Source organism: Nyctereutes procyonoides, unplaced genomic scaffold (genome assembly GCF_905146905.1).
Source record: "Nyctereutes procyonoides isolate TBG_1078 unplaced genomic scaffold, NYPRO_anot_genome, whole genome shotgun sequence".
NCBI classification, from domain to species: domain Eukaryota; kingdom Metazoa; phylum Chordata; class Mammalia; order Carnivora; family Canidae; genus Nyctereutes; species Nyctereutes procyonoides.
The window spans coordinates 67,153,626-67,171,329 of NW_026575049.1; the positions used below are offsets into that span (position 1 = coordinate 67,153,626).

At 44.9% G+C, this 17,704-nt stretch overlaps 1 pseudogene; it reads right to left on the reverse strand.

Moving 5' to 3' along the window:
- Positions 1-463: 463 nt before the first annotated feature.
- Positions 464-1,459, reverse strand: LOC129512015 (60S acidic ribosomal protein P0-like; annotated as a pseudogene).
- Between the last annotated feature and the right edge of the window lie 16,245 nt (positions 1,460-17,704).

Here is a 17,704-nt window from a genome sequence, read left to right on the forward strand (position 1 = left end):
CTCCCAGAAATGTCACTTAAGAGCAAAGTTTTCTTTTTTTTTTAATATTTTTTTCTTTTTATTTATGATAGTCACACACACACACACAGAGGGGGGGGGGCAGAGACACAGGCAGAGGGAGAAGCAGGCTCCATGCACCGGGAGCCCGATGTGGGATTCGATCCCGGGTCTCCAGGATCGCGCCCTGGGCCAAAGGCAGGAGCTAAACCGCTGTACCACCCAGGGATCCCCAAAGTTTTCTTTTCAGTCTCTGTTTTTCCCTTATTTGCCACCTGTAGGCTTCAGTGAGGGTTGAATAGTACTTACACATTAGAGCTGTACTAGAATTTCTTGTTGGGAATTCCATACGAAACCCTGTACTCTCAATGCACTTTGATTGATTTTAATTTCTGACTGCCCAAAGGTTCCAAATATTCCAAGCCTATTTTAAACTTCTTTTTTTAAGAGAATTAAGCCTTTATTTCCTTGTTTCACAAATAAACTTCGCTGAATTGGTTGCTTTTTAGTGATTAGTCAAGGAGACCAAATCCCATATCCTCGTCTGACTCCTCCGACTCTTTATTTGCTTCAACCTTGGCTGGGGCTGCGGCGGCAGCAGGTGCAGCAGTGGTGGCAGTGGCCATGGGGGCAGCAGCCACAAATGCAGATGGATCAGCCAAGAAGGCCTTGACCTTTTCAGCAAGTGGGAAGGTGTAATCATTTTCCACAGACAAAGCCGGGACCCGCTTGTATCCATTGATGATAGGATGGGGCACTGATGCAACAGTCGGGTAACCTACCTGCAGACATACACTGGCGACGCTGCGGACACCCTCCAGGAAGCAAGACTGCAGAGTTTCCTCTGTGATGTCAAGCACTTCAGGGTTGCAGATGCTGCCATTGTCAAACACCTGCTGGACGATCAGCCCAAAGGAGAAGGGAGGGATGTTCAGCATGTTCAGCAGTGTGGCTTCACTGGCTCCCACTTTGTCTCTGGCCTTAATCAGCTGCACGTCATTCAGGATTTCAGTGGTGCCCCTGGAGATCTTAGTGGTAATGCCTAAAGCCTGGAAGAAGGAGGTCCTCTTGGGCGCCAGACCAGTGTTCTGGGCTGGCACAGTGTCTTCACATGGAGCTATGGCACCAGCACGGGCAGCAGCTGGCACCTTATCGGCCAGCAGCATGTCCCTCATCTCAGTGAGGTCCTCCTTGGTGAACACAAAGCCCACATTCCCCCTGGATATGAGGCAACAGTTTCTCCAGTGCTGGGCTGTTCTCCAAACGCCCTCAGATGGCCTTGCGCATCATGGCATTCTTGCCCATCAGCACGACAGCCTTCCCGCGGAGGGACATGCGGATCTGCTGCATCTGCTTTGAACCCACATTGCTCCCACAAGAAGCATTTTGGATAATCATCCACAAGTTGGATGATCTTAAGGAAGTAGTTGGACTTCCAGGTTGCCCTGTCTTCCCTGGGCATCGCGGTGGTGCGTCAGGGATTGCCACGCAGGGTTTAAAGATGATGTCACTCTCACGAGGATGCCTGGAGAGAGGAGGCTTAAACTTCTTTCTGAACTTCTTTAAAAATCCTGTTCTGCTGATGGTATGTATGGGGATTGCACTTAACTTCGCCAGTAGCAAACTGGGCACCCCTTTGGCCTCATGTTAGTTTAATTTTAAAACAGTAACATCTTCCATCGATTTGAGAGAAAGATAAGCAGTGTTAGTTAAGTGACTACCTGTAAGCCCCACACCGTTCCAGGTATTTGACATGTTTGCTCATTTAATCCTCACCAAACTTTCAGAAATAGAAGATGTTCTTTTGTGTAACAGATGAGAAGCCTCACCTTGAAGGAGATTAAGTTACAATGTGTGTTTTATACACTTCTCAGCTTGTATCCTTTATTCCCAATTATGATGGACACAGTTATTTCTGGCACAGAAGCAGACAGTTGATAAATGCCAGTAGAATCTAATTCTGCAAATGCCTGATTTCGGCTTTAGAATTAAAGGGTAAATGAGTTTAGACAGAGCAAGACTGTTCTAAATTCTTCCAACTAGAAAACCAACACTTAGTGCCCAATGAGGGTTCAGTAGTATTATTAAGAATAGGAGACTGTATTTACATACATACATACCTTACTTGTCCAGGGAAACGTTTGGGGAATACAGTTTCTCAATTCAGAAACACAGTTGGTCATAGTTTTCTTTGGGGAAAATCCCTGCAATAGCTTTTTGTGCCTGTTGGGGCAAGGAACCATGGTCTTTACAGGCACCTGCTGTTCTCAAACTCTGGGCTCTTCCTCATAGATCTGCATAACTAGCTCCCTCATCTAGAAGTCTTTGTTCAAGTATCCTCAACTTCTCAATGGGTGTTACTCTGACCCCTGTATTTAAGAGGGCAACCTGTGCTGGTCCCCAATTCCCAAACTCCTGATCCCCTCAGTCCATTCAGTTGTCTCTGTCTTCCCTACCATCTAACATGCTTTCACTTACAGGAAAGTTTTCTTATTTATTGTCTTTAATGTTTAATGGTGAGTTTCTCTCACCATGAAAATGTAAGCTCCAGGAGGGCATGGATTAATGTCTCATTCACTGATATATCCCAAGTGTCTAGAGGAATGTCTGTCCAATAAGGGCTGAATGAATGAATGGATAGAAATAAATATTTGTCGAATGAATACAGAGTCATCCACTTTTCCCTTAAATCATTTTGCCTTTTGACTAAACCATTCTCATTATCTGGGAGTTGATAATGATCATCCCTGGATCTGTGCAGATTTTCAAAACCTCCTCATTTCATTAGGTGTCCTGCCTTTTAATTTTTACCTAAAGACATAAAACTATAAATATATCATTTGGTTATTTTTAAGTACAGTAAAACAAATACTAAAAACTTGACTTCTGATTTTTAGTAGCGACTAGATCTGAGAACATGCTGCCATCTTGGTCTGTCCAACCTCTTTTACCTCTTTCAGATAAGGCCATCAAAGCACTAAGGCAGTGAGTAGTGCACTCAAGGGTGCTTTGCTGGTGAGTGGTTGGGATTTGGAGGAGACCCTTGACTTCTGATGGTTGGCCTCTCAGAACATTCTTGTTGGACTAACTCTCTTATTACTGCCTCACCAGTCTGACGTGTGTATTATGCATGTCATTCTCCTAAGTGACCATAGGGAAGTTTATTCTTTAAATCTCATGAATGTCTTTCCTCTCTCTTCTCTGCTTACATCATCTTCAAGACAAAAGCTGCAGGTCAAGTGAACTGCACAGTGGTCAAAACTCTTGCTGCAGTAATCCAGCTCAAGTCCGGCCCTTTTTCTTGAAAAGGACAGAGCAGTTCTTTTGACTGCTTCTTCTAGGCATGCTTGAAAAATAACCCAGCTAGCATTCCCCTAGCCTCCATCTATGATTTCATTGGGAAAATATGCATAAGATACTTTGGAAATAAATATACACAAGAAATTACAACTCTGTTTGAATGACCCTCTACCTTGGAATGTCTAGAACTGTGAGAATTATAAGGCCAAGAAATATGTCCAGGCCTGCTTGCTTGAAAAGTTACTATTCCTTATATGGAATCTGAACAGACAGGGAGCTGAAGTTGTATAAACTAAATGTAGATTTTTTTTTCCCAGCCACTTATGTGCCTCATCCTTGACCTATTTCATTTATAGGTTCCTTTAAGATATTACGTCTTGAAAGCTCATTGCCTTCTTGATGGTTTTCCAACAGTGATTTTCAAAAACAGTGAGTGCTTTACACAGACTGTATATCAGAATGATCCAAGGATGGGTGGACCCAGAAAGGGTTGGACCATGAGTGCACTGGTGCAATCGAATCACTAGAATGTGAGGCCTGCTGACAATGTGGGGGTCTTGTCAGAGTACCCCAGGTAGAGTTTACTCGTTACTGTTAGAAATTTTAAAATGTAGACATCCAGAAATGTTTAGTCTGGTTTTCAGTACGGAAGAAGGGCAAGTGGATTCAGTCAAGGACTCACAGCATGATAAATATTTCTTTTACTCTATTTCCTTGAAAATGGAGAAGATAGAGCAACAAGCTGTGAACCTAAACCTAAAAGATAGAAGTTCTACTTTTTAATAGGGATAATTATTTTATTATATACAATGTAGAAAGGGCACATTTTTATAATTTTGGTTTACACAGAATATTTTAATGTAAGAAATTCAGAATAGTGACAGCATGTGTTTGAAAGGTTATGCTTTCATTAATCCTCACCAGCAATTCTGAAGTCTGCCTGGGTTCAAATCCCAACTGTACCAGTAATCAGGATAGGTATCTTATCCTCTCTAAGCTGTGGTTTCTCATCTAAAAGATGAGGATTAAAAACAGTACCTACCCTAGAGAATTGTTGTAAGAGTTTTTAATAAGGTAAATCAACACAAATACAAAGACTTATAAATATGTGGTATTTGGTAAGTAGACACAATTATTATTCTCACTAGCCATATGTATTGATTGCCATACTTGACAATATCGGAATTTTTAAAAAGTGGAAGGTAGATTGTAGAAAGATGCCACACATATTGTAACTGGCCCTCTTAGATGAACTCACTGACTAGCTACTCAAGGTTTCTTTTCCTTTTCTAGACTTAGATCTACATTTTTGTACAAGTGGAGAAGAGTGACAGTTACTTAAATAAATCAAAGGAAGGGCTGATTTTTGCCTTTATTACTGGAATTTTTCAGATGGAGTCTTGCATTGCTTTTATGTATAGAGTGTGATTTTATACTTAGTTGCACAGATATGTAGAGATTGATCTGAAGATTGACCCAGAGATTTAAAAAATAGCTGTAATACATAAAATATTGCTGTTTCTTCCTAAAGCTTAGATGTCAACATTTCCTTACACTGGAGGGAGGGAACACTCCCAAATTCATTTTATCAGGCCAGCATTATCCTGATACCAAAATGAGAAATAACATGACTAGAAAAGAGAACTATAGGGGCCAATTATCCTTAATGAATACAGGTGCAAAAATTCTCAACAAAATACGAGCAAGCTGAATTTAGCAGGATATTAAAAGGATCATTCACCATGATCAAGTGGGACTTATTCCTGGGATACAAGGATGGTTCAATATATGTAAATCAATCAGTGTGGTACATTAATAGAACAAAAGAAAAGAATCATATGATCATCTCAATAGATGCAGAAAAAGTATTTGACAAAATTCAACTTCTGTTCATAATAAAAACTCTTAACAAATTAGGCAGAGAAGGAACCTACCTCTACATAATAAAGGGCATATATGATGAGCTGACATCTGCTATCATACTCAATGGTAAAAGGTTGAAAGCTTTTCCCTAAGATCAGAAATAAGACCAAGGCATTGACTCTTAACACTCCTATCCTACATAGTACTTGAAGTCCTAGCTAGGGCAGTCAGGCAAGAAAATGAAATAAAAGGTATCAGTATTGGAAAGGAAGATGTAAAATTGTTTTTTATTGCAGAGGAAATAATTTCACAGGTGACAAATCCTAAAATTTCAACAAAAAACTGTTAGGTTTAATCAGTGAACTCAATAAAACTTCAGGATACAAAATTAACATACAAAAATCAGTAGTGTTTCTAGACACTAACAATGGCTTTTCTGTAAAAGAGAAAAGAAATTGATCCCATTTACAATAGCTTCAAAAACAAAATACTGAAAAATAACCCTAACCGAGGAGGACAAAGTTTTACTCTGAAAACTGTAAGACATTGATAAAAGAAGACAAAGAAGGGATAAATAAATGGTAAATTATCTCATATTCATGGATTGGAAGAATTAGTATTGTTAAAATGTCAATACTATGAAAAGCCATTTATAGATTCAGTACAATCCATATCAAGATACCAATGGCATTTTTTTAAAAGATTTTATTTATTTATTAATGAGAGACACACAGAGAGAGAGGCAGAGACATAGGCAGAGGGAGAAGTAGGCTCCCTGCAGGGAGCCTGATGTGGGACTCAATCCCAGAACTCCAGGATCAGGTCCCGAGCCAAAGACAGATGCTCAACTGCTGAGCCACCCAGGTGCCCCTCCAATGGCATTTATTACAGAAGCAGACAAAACACTTCTAAAATTTATATGCAATCAAAGAAATCCCAAGAAAGAAGAAAAAAAACAGAAGGCATCACACTCCCTGATTTCAAGCTATCTCATTAAACTATGGTAATCAAAACAGCGTGGTACTGGCATAAAAACAAACAGGCCAAGAGAATGGAATTGAGAGACTAGACATAAATCCACATGTTTATAGCCAACTAATATTTGACAAAGGAGTCAAGAATACTCAACAGAGAAAAGATGTGGTCTCTTCAATAAATGGTGCTGGGAAAATTGAATATTCAAAGGAATGAAAATGGAATCCTAATCCTAGCTTATACCACTCAGAAATAATTAACTCAAAGTGTATTAAAGACTTAAATGCTAGACCTAAAAACATAACACTCCTAAACAAAACATAGCAGTTATACTCTATGACATGAACTCTGGCAATGATTTTGGAATATGGTACCTAAAGCACAAGAGACAAGAAAAAAACAAGTGGGACCACCTCAAACTAAAAAGCTTCCACCTAACAAAAGAAACTATCAACAAAGTGCAAAAACAACCTACAGAACGGGAAAAATATTTGCAAACCATACATCTGATAATGGATTAATATCCAAAACATATGACTAACACCTACAATTCAATAGCCAAAAAACCTAAATTGCCCAATTTTAACCAAAGGTATGACCTCAGTAGATGTTTCTCCAAAGAAGACATACAAAGAGCCAACAGGTGCTTGAGAGGAAGTGCAGCATCATTAGTCAACAGGGAAATGCAAATTAAAACCAGAGTAAGACATCACTTCACACCTATTCCAATGGTCATCATCAAAAAGACAAGAGACAAGAAATGCTGGTAGGGATGTGGAGAAAGGGAATTCTTGTGCACTCTTGGTGGGGTCATAAATTGGTGCAGCCACTATGGAAAAGGGTATGGAGGATCCTCACAAAAATTAAAAAGAGAACTGCCGTATGATCTGGTGACTTTACTTTGGAGAATATATCCACTGAAATGAAAACACTAACCTGACTAGATGTCTGTGCTCCCATAGGAAGACCTGGAAACAACCTAAGCAGCCATGAATGAATGAATGAATGAATGAATCGGTAAATAAATTGGTGTACACACACACACACACACACACAATGGAATATTACTCAATCATAAAAAAATGAGGGGATCCTATTTGTGATAACATGGATGGATCTTGAAGGCATTTGTTAAGTAAGATGGGGGTGACAGAGAAAGACAAATACTGCACGATTCACCTAATGTGGAATCTAAAACAAAAACAGAAACAAGCTCGTAGAAAAAAAAGACAGACTTGTGGTTGCCAGAGGTGGAGGTGGGGGGAAGGTGGAAACGGAGAAGGTGGCCAAAATGTGCAAACTTCTGGTTAGAGGACACACCAGCCCGAGGCATGCAATACGCAACGTGGGGACCACCGTGAACGCTGCTGTAGGACAGACAGGAAATCGTTAAGGGAGTAAAATCCGAAGAGTCCTCATCACAAAGAGAAAATTTTCTTCTTCTTTTGTTTCCTCTTTCTTTTCTTTTTCTGGTGCCCATGTAGGATGATGGATGTTAGCTGAACCTACCGCGGCAATCGTTTCACAGCACATGTAAATCAAACCGCCGGCCTGTACTCCTTCAATTTATACAGTGACATATGTCAATTGTTTCTCTATAAAACTGGAAAAAAAAACCTCTCACACTGCATTCTCTCCGGGGCAGGCTCTTGACCCAACAGCAGACTGTCTAGGGTTCCTTGGAAGCAATTGGAAGCTTCCCACTCCCGTAAATGCGAAAGGCTCAGCTTGGAGGAACGTGTTATCATTTTGAAACAAGTAGATCTGGAGAGAAGATATTTTGGCCCTGGCGTATGTGTCAAGTTTGTGGTGTAAGCTCAGGGTTTTCCTTTGAAGGTGCAAGTGGTATCATCAGCTTCTCCTTGACTAGTCCCTCCGCAGGCCTGAATCTAGCACTGGGCTTCTAGAGGACTGGGATACTTTAATAGCCACTGTGGTATTTTTGTGACCAAAATAAATACATATTTTATACTGAGGGAAGACTAACATTAAGGATTCTCAAAATGGCTTGTAAGCTCAGTGATGGAAATAGAATGAGTACTAAATATTTCTATTTCACTTGAAAATACCGTTTGTCGTTAGAGGCTTTGATATAATTCAGGCTCTGGGTGACTTCGATTTTGGTAAACCTGATTTTCTAGTTTTTAAATCTCCAATCACTAAGCATTTGGTTCTTTGCTCTTTAAAGAAGCTAATGCTCCGACAGTACTTAATATTTTCCATTTTCAGCAAAGCCAGCTTTAAATATTTCCTAGTGCTAATGCACGATTTGTCTAAGCATTTTAGCTAAATCTAATCTTTCATTACCGCTGGTTCGCGTCTCTATTTTCAGACGGTTAATTTGCCGACTTTCTGCAAAGTTCAGTTTTGTTACATGTCTGATCAAGCTTAACAATAATTTCCTATATTATATTAGCCAAAGTAATGTTTGTTTATGAGCTTAGAGTCATATTTATTAACATCCATGATTAACTGAAAATTGCCCCATGTGGTATTTCAATCCACAAATGTGTTTTGATTAGAGAAGGGACAATTATTCCATTTGCATTTGATTCTAACACAAATGGTATAATTTTCAGCTCTCTTAGTCAAACAGATAGTAGTGGAGCAAAGAAAAGGTAAGGCCTCCGAACGACTGCCCGTGTGGCTGCTGCTTTCTCATCGTTTCGACCCTAATGTGATTCTTTTCTTTGCAGCCCGTTTCTATAAAATAGTTTTTTAGTATGGATAATTACCTTAATTGTTCACACGGTCTCCAAAGTATCACGGGGGCATTATCTGCTATGCTGCTTGAGACTGATCATCGTGTACTTTCTCACATATTTCATCCTCTTTAGGATTGGATGTCTATTTAGATTTAATACTTGACAAATATTCTGCGTGTAGAAATCTGGTAAATAAGAAAAAAATATATTTTGAAAAGATGATTTATGTTCTCTTTAATTCTGACTACTTTCTCCGAAGCTTTTGTGACCTGATATAAATCTCCAGGCCTGCCTTCTTTTTTTTTTTTTTTTTCTTCTTTCTTGGTAGAACAGAATTCAGCTTTTTGCAGATTGCTTTGGACTATCAGCAAGGGAGTGTGCGTGAGCGTCTGATGCTGCTGGAAACCAGAATCTGCTTCTTGGAAGGCGCGGGGGCTCCGAGTGGTCTTTGGAAGCACTGAGGTTCCAGCATGGGGCACAGGGGCTCTTGGGGGCCCAGAGCCCGGCGGGCTGAGGGGCTCGGCCTCCGCACACCTGCCGACATGGGAGTCACCCTCACAGGAACTCCTAGGACACTCGAGTCACTTTTTGCTGGAGATAGGAACCACACTTTAAGGCCAAAAATGTTGGTTCTTCCTGTCGGGCAGGGCCGGTGGGTGGGGCAAGGGGGGGGTAAGAGGGGTGTCGTTCTTTCATTTGCAGTTCGGAAAAACGGACACAAGACGACCTGACTTTTGTTGTCCTCCTGGGGCTGAGAGCTATAAAGATGCAAGTTTTGGTCCTAGTGTAGTCTTTTAAAGCTGGACTGAAGAGAATGCCTAGCACAGCTCCCACTACTCTCCGAAACACTGGTTGGATGGTTGAATGAATGAATGAATGAACGAATGAATGAACGGTTCAGAACACCCCGTGTGACCACAGGCCTGAGGCTTCCATTTCAACCCTCCAAGCTTCTGATGATTCCTTTACCCGCTTCGCTCAATTAGCTGTATCCAAAAGTTTTGCCCTAATTCCTAAGAAATAACTTCCGAAGCACCTCTTAAATTTCTTGTGATTGGCTTTCATCTGCATAGAACCCCCTTTTTGTGCCCGAGTGCCAGCTTTAATAAATCAGCCCGCTCAAATTGAATAAATCTATTTAAATACTTATAAAATATTAAGGATGCATTTGGGAAAAGCCTCTAAGGTTATTGTGGCACCCATGTACCTCACAGTAACTAATTTATTAAGCAGTTTGCAAACCTGGAAAGAAAGGAAAAAGAAAAATGGTTTCATAAACCAAGAGCAGAAGCCAATTTTTCAGCTCAGATGATGAAAGGAAGCATGCATTTCTAATCAAAAAGACAGATAAGCCTTCTCTCTCCCACCATTCCCTCACCGGTAAAGTGCCTTTTCATCATCAACAACACTCCATTCCTAATGGCTGCCCGGGCCTTTCTGCACCTTCTCCATCCGCTGGTAATGTACACACAGCATCCCTTTGAAACAAGAGCCCATTAGCTGCGGCAGCCCACCTTCTCACAGGACGATCTTCTGTTGCAAGTCATCAGCGCGGTGTTAAATCATCCCTACTGGGCATGCTCAGAACCCTGTCAGAGGGATAAACTGATATTTAGAGCCATAGCATGAAAATTGCTTTTCAGCCCCCTTGAAGGACAGTTAAAAAAAAAAAAAAAAGGAAAGAAAGGGAAAAGGTCATAAGCTAGACAGGTAACGCCAGGCTCATTCTGTCCCCGTGGAGCTTTCCTTCTTTGGATTTCCTTGGGTGATGGTTCGTGACCCTCGGTCGGAGGCGGGTCACCAACGCCTGGCCCCTGGTGCAAGGAGCCGGGCCCAGGGCTGTGGTCGCCCGGTGTCTCCAGCGCTTCACGTCACCCCTCCCGGAGCAATGCCACGCGCGTTTATAGTAGTGACAGTTGTCGTTTCAAACGGGTTTGGCCTGCCTTGTAGGGCTCTGAAGTATGACCGGTCGGTCGGTCACCGAGCCATCTCGCCCAGGTGTTGCCCATGTAGCCGGCCTGGGGCCTCCCAAGAACCCTGCACAAGGACCCTCAATAACGCCCTGTCTGTGCCATCCTGTCCCAGGGACCAGTGTGATGGGGTGGGGGTGGGGGGCTGCCTCAGTGCTCTTGCCTCTCCCCATGTGGGTTTGTTGTTGGGAATGTCCTGATGCCCCGATGATAAGGGTATTAGGCCTAATGGAGCATTTGGAAAGCACGTGGGAACATCGGGGGGAGGGAAGGTTGAGTTTGTGGGAGTCACTCGGTTGCCTGTTTCGAAGGCCTGGTGTTAACAGGCCGCGGGCCAGCCCTCGTGATGCCCGGGCTTCGCATCATCCGCCAAGTTTGTGCAGGAATGATAAACACGAGGCCCAGCGAGGTCTCTAAGTCCAGTGATGGTTCTCCCGGGCTCGGCGACTAGACAAAGGAAAGGCTTTTTAAGGGTGGCCTGTATCTCCTTCCGCCCGGGGTCCCGGGGCCGGTGGCCTTGATTTCTGACAATCACTTGGTGTATTAGGCCTGGGCTCCCACGCGCGCTCTTCTCAAGGTGCTTTATGGGCAGACGCTGCCATGGTTTTCTCGCTCCAGGAAGCTGTGGTCAGGACACGCTCGAGTCCGGGGCTGTGCTCAGTGATTTTCCTGCCAGTGAGTGCATTGCAGGCGACTAGAGACTCGTCCTCACCAGCAGGCAGGGTGACGTGTCCCCACAGCTCTGGATGCTGCAGAGAACATGATGACCAAGTTGGGGACGGCCTGTTCCTGAGCAAAACTCATTTCCTGGCTGACGTCAAGGCCTCCTGATGTTTGTCACCACATCCTGGCTTCTTTGGGGACACAGCCCTCTGGTTGGAGTCGCTCCGATGGGGTCCGGTTTGGTTACCTTGACACATCAGCATGACCGAGGATGGGCAGCCCTGTCATTTTGCCTTCGATGGACTTTATCCCGTTAATGGGTGGCCGCTGGAATCTTAGTTTGACGGAAGCATCCAGACTAATCAGGGGAAGAGCTCAGAGATCAGAGATTTGAACCGACTTCTTTCACCCCAGGCAGCCAAGTCGCCGCGAGGGCCGGGACAGGACAAAGCCCAGCAGTTTCTCCGGGCCTCTCGGATGATGAGGATTCCTTCCGTCTCTCCAGAGGCCACCCTCTCCCTGGAAAATTCGGATTCAGTCAACGTCCTTGGAGGCCTGCGAATCTGTTTCTAATAGGAGACCCAGGTGCTTTCCCTCAAGGGGAAAGGTTCTTTGGAAGGATTTCGGGGAACGTTCTGGTAAATATAGGCCAAAAATTCCTGCCTGGGCAGCAAGTTGATGAGCATTCTTGACGCATTGAGTGAATGAAGACTCCCATCCAAGGCCAGCTGCTTGGAGTCCACTGGGTAAACTGAGGCCAAAGAACGAGACTGTGAACAGGGAGCAGTAGAGGGAGAGGGGGGCAAGACGTGACTAGATGAAAAAGGTTCTGGAAAACTCAAGGCAGTGGCGGGGCTTGGGGGGGGACTGAGGGGCCTCCGGGGGACTCAAGCCCCAGGACAGTTATCTCCGCCTCGGCGAGGGCTGGTTTTAATCACTCTCGTGTTCCTCTCGCTGCTGTCGTTTGTCAAACCTTCCCATAAAAGCTGCAGCGGGAGGTTATGCGGCGGGTACGGTCATCCATCTCCGCAGGCTGCCGGGCCCCTCCGGCCTGGCGCCCGCCCCTGGGGCACCCGGTGCTTGGCACAGGCCGGTGGCCATCCTGGTGGGCGTGCTGTCCCGGCGTCTGCCCCCGAGCCCCCCCTCTGCTGGGGATTTGCCACCCCAAGACCCGTCCTCAGCCCTGAGCCTGGATCCCACGCTTCCAAGCTGTGTGATGATCAGGGAAGCGGATGTGAAGCTGCAGTGATAGGGTGGTGGGGGCAGCTCCCCCGAGGCCCTGCTGTCTGCCACCCGGCTCGGGGCTGCACCGGGGACAGGTGCAGGCCCGCGGGCCCCTGGGGAGCGGCAATCACCTCCTGCCGTCTGGGCCCATTTTACTCCAAAGGCAAGTGAAATGCTGGTGGGGCACCGGTGGCCGGCCAGGCAGCTGCACCCCGCAGGGCCCGACGGGGATGGGGGGGGGTTAGACTGGCTGTCCTGGCCGCAGCCTCCAGGTTGGTGCCGCTGTCAATCCCAGATTCAATCTGGATCACCTGGAGGTCACCCGCCCACTCCCCCCCCCCCAGTCCACCTGCTTCCCCACGGATCGCATGGCCTGGCTCCGAGAAGACGTGGGACGTTGGGAGGGGCAGGTATCCCCAGCCAAGGGCAGGGGTACAAGGGACCCTCTGGGTTGAACAGGTGCCGGGAAAGCACGCAGAGACTCATTCTGGACGACAAGACTGCGTAAGATTAGGGAAAAGAACTCTAAGGGCTGTTTTCAGGAAAGGCCAGTGACTGGAACTCTCTAAGATGGTTGGAAGTTCCCCTTCGCCTTCGACCAGGGAAAACGCGCAAACCTCAGCCATGGATGGTCAGCAAGGCTAGTGGAATGATCGGGAAGGAGGGAATGAGGGCACATGTGAGCTGACACAGCAGCAGGTCCACCGAGGCTGAGTCTGGGCCAAATAATCAGCATCTGTTATGGATGAAGACAGTAGCTGTGCTGACATATGAATTTGAATATAAACACTTTGAAACTTTTTTTTTTTTGCACTTGGCCCTTTACCAACATCACAGATAACTTTATTTCCAAAAAGATTTCTCTGATTTTTTTCTTGTATTTATTTTTGGTTTGATAACAAAAGATGATGCTGCTGTTTCCCTTGCTATGGGTATCTTTCTCCTGGCCTCCAAGCACAGTATTTTCCTTTTCAGCCTTTCTTAAAACTGATGCCAGGGGAGATAGCATGGTCTAGCACAGCACTGTCCAGTAGAAGTTTAATTCAAGCCATGTAGGCATATTAAAAATTTCTAGTAGCCACATTCTAAAAAATGTAAAAAAAACCCAACTGATAAAATTTAATAATGTATTTTATTTAATCCAACAAACGTAGGGCATCATTTCCACATTTCTCTGACATCTGGAGTGTATTTTATACTTAGGGCACACTTCATTTTAGGCTTGTCACACTCCAGCGCTCCAAGTGTTCAATACATGGCTCGTGGCTGTCTCTTTGTACGGTGCTGCCCTAGCAGCCAACACCCAACCGGTCATGTTCTTGCTCTCTTGCTTCTTAGCTGGTCTTCCTTTGAAAAGTTAGTCACCTCTCTAGGGCTCATTTTTCTCATCGGTGAAAATAGAGATAATTGGGACACCTCAGGGGCTCAGCTGTGGAGCATCTGCCTTCGGCTCAGGACATGATCCAGGGGTCCCAGAATCGAATCCCGTATCGGGCTCCCCTCAGGAAGCTTGTTTCTCCCTCTGCCTGTGTCTCTGCCTCTCTCTCTCTGTGTCTCTCATGAATCTCCTCCTCCTCCTTCTCTTTCTTCTTCTTCTTCTTCTTCTTCTTCTTCTTCTTCTTCTTCTTTCTTCTTCTTCTTCTTCTTCTTCTTCTTCTTCTTCTTCTTCTTCTTCTTCTTCTTCTTCTTCTTCTTCTCCTTCTCCTCCTTCTCCTTCTCCTCCTCCTCCTCCTCCTCCTTCTTCTTCTCTCCTCCTCCTCTTTCTCCTTCTTCTCCTCCTTCTCCTCCTTTTTCTTCTCCTCCTTCTTCTCTTCCTTCTTCTCCTTCTCCTCCTCCTCCTTCTTCTCTCCTCCTTCTCTCCTCCTTCTCCTTCTTCTTCTCCCTCTTCTCCTCCTTTTTCTTTTCCTCCTTCTTCTCCTCTTCCTTCTTCTCTTCTCCTCCTCCTCCTTCTCCTTCTTCTCCTCCTTCTCCTCCTCCTTCTTCTTCTCCTTCTTCTCTCCTCCTCCTCCTTCTCCTTCTTCTTCTCCTCCTTCTCCTCCTCCTTCTCCTTCTTCTTCTCCTCTTCTTCTCCTTCTCCTCCTCCTCCTCCTTCTCCCTCTCCTCCTCCTTCTTCTCCTCCTCCTTCTTCTCCTCCTCTTCTCCTTCTTCTCCTCCTCTCCTTCTTCTTCTTCTTCTTCTTCTTCTTCTTCTTCTTCTTCTTCTTCTTCTTCTTCTTCTTTCTTCATGTGGATGTGGATGTGGCATTTGCATTTCCCTTTTTCCGCTAGGTGAGGTGGAGTCCATGCTCCTGTGATTTTACTGTCGCCGCTCTCCTCCTAACAAAAGTGGTCATTGAACACTGTTAACTGTGCAGCGCAGGGCAAGCAGCGAGCTCCGGCCAAGTACGGGGGTGCCCTATATTCTCAGAAGCTGGGTACCAGTTGAAAGAATCTCGGGTTATTTGGGAGGGTGATGCCAGTAGTAATACTGCAGCCTGGTTCTTAAGGCAATTTATGAATCATGGAGTGGTAAAGACAAAAAAAAAAAAAAAAAAAAGGAATGGTTGCCACCTTTCTTCTGGCCTAATATCTGCATTTGAGGTAGAATAAGAAAATGGGCTCAACCTTCCACTGAGGAGGACTTAATTCGTGCCAGGCACTGTTGTAAGAACTAATGAATGAATTTAAATCCTCACAGGCCTAGAAAAGAGCACAGTTTTGTAGATGAGGGGTGGACTGCGACGAGAGGATAAGCGGCCTCCCTAATGACCGCGTTGTTGGCAAGGGCTGGAGGGGGGTAAAACCAGGCTGGTTCTGGCCGCAGAGGGCCTGAAAACACTTAGGGATTATGTTAATTTACCTCCTAGACAGTTTAGAAACGGATTCATTTTTAAACATTTTTACGACAAGGCAATTCTACAGTGCCTGCTTTCCAACATTAAAAAACTTTTTTTTAGAGTAACTCTTTCCCAGGTGACCTAGGTGCTTTCTCCCCCACAGGGCTTACTCAGGCCTCATGGAGACAGAGCCTCGAGTCACCATCTCTTGTTAACTGGATCTTCACAAGCTTCATGGCCATCCAGCCTCTTGGGCGCGATTTCCAGTCCTAGCTACAACTAACTGTTCAGAACTCTGTGAGCAGAATAACTTGGTGATTTGTGAGGTGAAGGGCACGTGGGCCCCGGCCGAGTGTGGAAAAGCCAAGGCATGTTTACTGTTCCGCAAATGGAGGGAGTGCAGGGAGAGGCGAAGTGGCCCCCAACCTGTCTTGCTCCCTTCTTCCAGGGGAGCCTCTTCCTCCCGATGTGTCCCAACTATCCATTTGTTCCCAGGCCATCAGGGAGCAATTGTCTTGAGCTTGTGAAGTGTGGGTACTCGACCCGGAATCCAGTCGGTCTTTAGTCACCACGTTTGGCAGAGAGATTTATCACTGATGAAGAGACAAGTCAATCTCTTGAAGCCTCATATCAAGTCTCAGAAGGTCACTCTATAACATTAAAGGACCACAGTCTTCTTCCAAGACCAGGGCTATCCACTGGGGCTTCCCCATGGCCAAGATATGTCCCTTATTGACTAATACCATAGGTGGTAGAGGAATGAAGACAATGGGGAAGCAATTTCGCAGTGAATTAAGTTTTTTAAAGATTTTATTTATTTATTCATGAGAGACACAGGCAGAGGGAGAAGCAGGCTCCCTGTAGGGAGCCCGATGCAGGACTTGATCCTGGGACCCCGGGGTCACGACCTGAGCTGAAGGCAGATGCTCAACTATTGAGCCACCCAGGTGCCTTGGAGTGAATTAATGTTTTGCACTCATTGTCTAACTCTCAGGCCTGTGGAGCGAAGGCCCCAATGAATGAATATCTATCTATCAATAATCTATCTATCTATCGATCAAGCAATCTATCTCCGCCTAGATGTTCAATGTGTGAATTCAATGTTAATATTCAATTTTAACCAGCTGGTAAAGAGAGACTACTCCCCACATCTTATCTAATTCGATTCTAATGACGGAAAGGCAGGAACAACAAATTCAGAAGATGTGACGTCTAACCTCAATTCTTCATTTATTAACTGTGTGACCTTGCAGAAGTCACCTACAGGCTCTTGGCTCAGTTTCCAGACTCGGTGCGTGAAGGGGCTGGACCAGCTCGTCTGTCATCGCCCGCTCACTTACAGGAGTAATGCTTATAATTTCAAGGTGCGTGGGCGGAGTCAGGTTTTCATTTGACTTCGGGATTCGAAGGCAAGTTGAAGACTCTTCAGGCCGTGACAAATTCAAAAAGCAAGCAAGTTTATCATTTTCACTGCATACTCTATGCGTATGGATACATAAATAGGTAGTCAGCAGCGGGAACATAATGCAAAGATTTTTCTGCGTAATTTCAAAGCATATGCCAATGTGCTGAATGGAGATTTCTAGGACTTTCTCCAATTGCAAACTTCAACACTCACCTCTAATATATTCCGACTTAAAGTGTGCAACCTTGTTTAAAATGCACTGCTAAAGCATATATTTTCATGTATTGCTATGTCTGAATGCATGATAACCAGGTTGAAAATCAAATTATCTGTGTTAGGGTGAATATTATAGTGTGAATACTGCCTGCTGTGCTGTGAATGAATCTTGTAAACACAATCAGATGCATCTTCCCCCTTTGCCCGCATTCGGCAGCCCCCCCTCACCTTCCCCTTCCCATTGTCCCTGCAGTGCCTGTTTATCGTGGGTGACGTCTGTGGCCTCCACGCCCCGTGAGCTCTGTCTCCCCGGAACATGAGCCTTTAGATCAGAGCCTCTTCTTGAATAAGGAAAAAGAAATAAATATATTTTGCCCTTTTTTTTTTGCCCCCACCCCCCGAGGTACACGAGGTGCCTTTGTGTAACCACAAAGGTCCCCCGAGAAACTTCAGGTCTCTCCGGCCTTTTCCTGGAAGGGCCGAGAGTAGATGCGCGAAGGCAGCCGGTTCTGCTCAGTTGCTTGTTTGCTAAATTATCCCAGCAGGAGGGTGAGGCCTGTGCCCTGCAGGG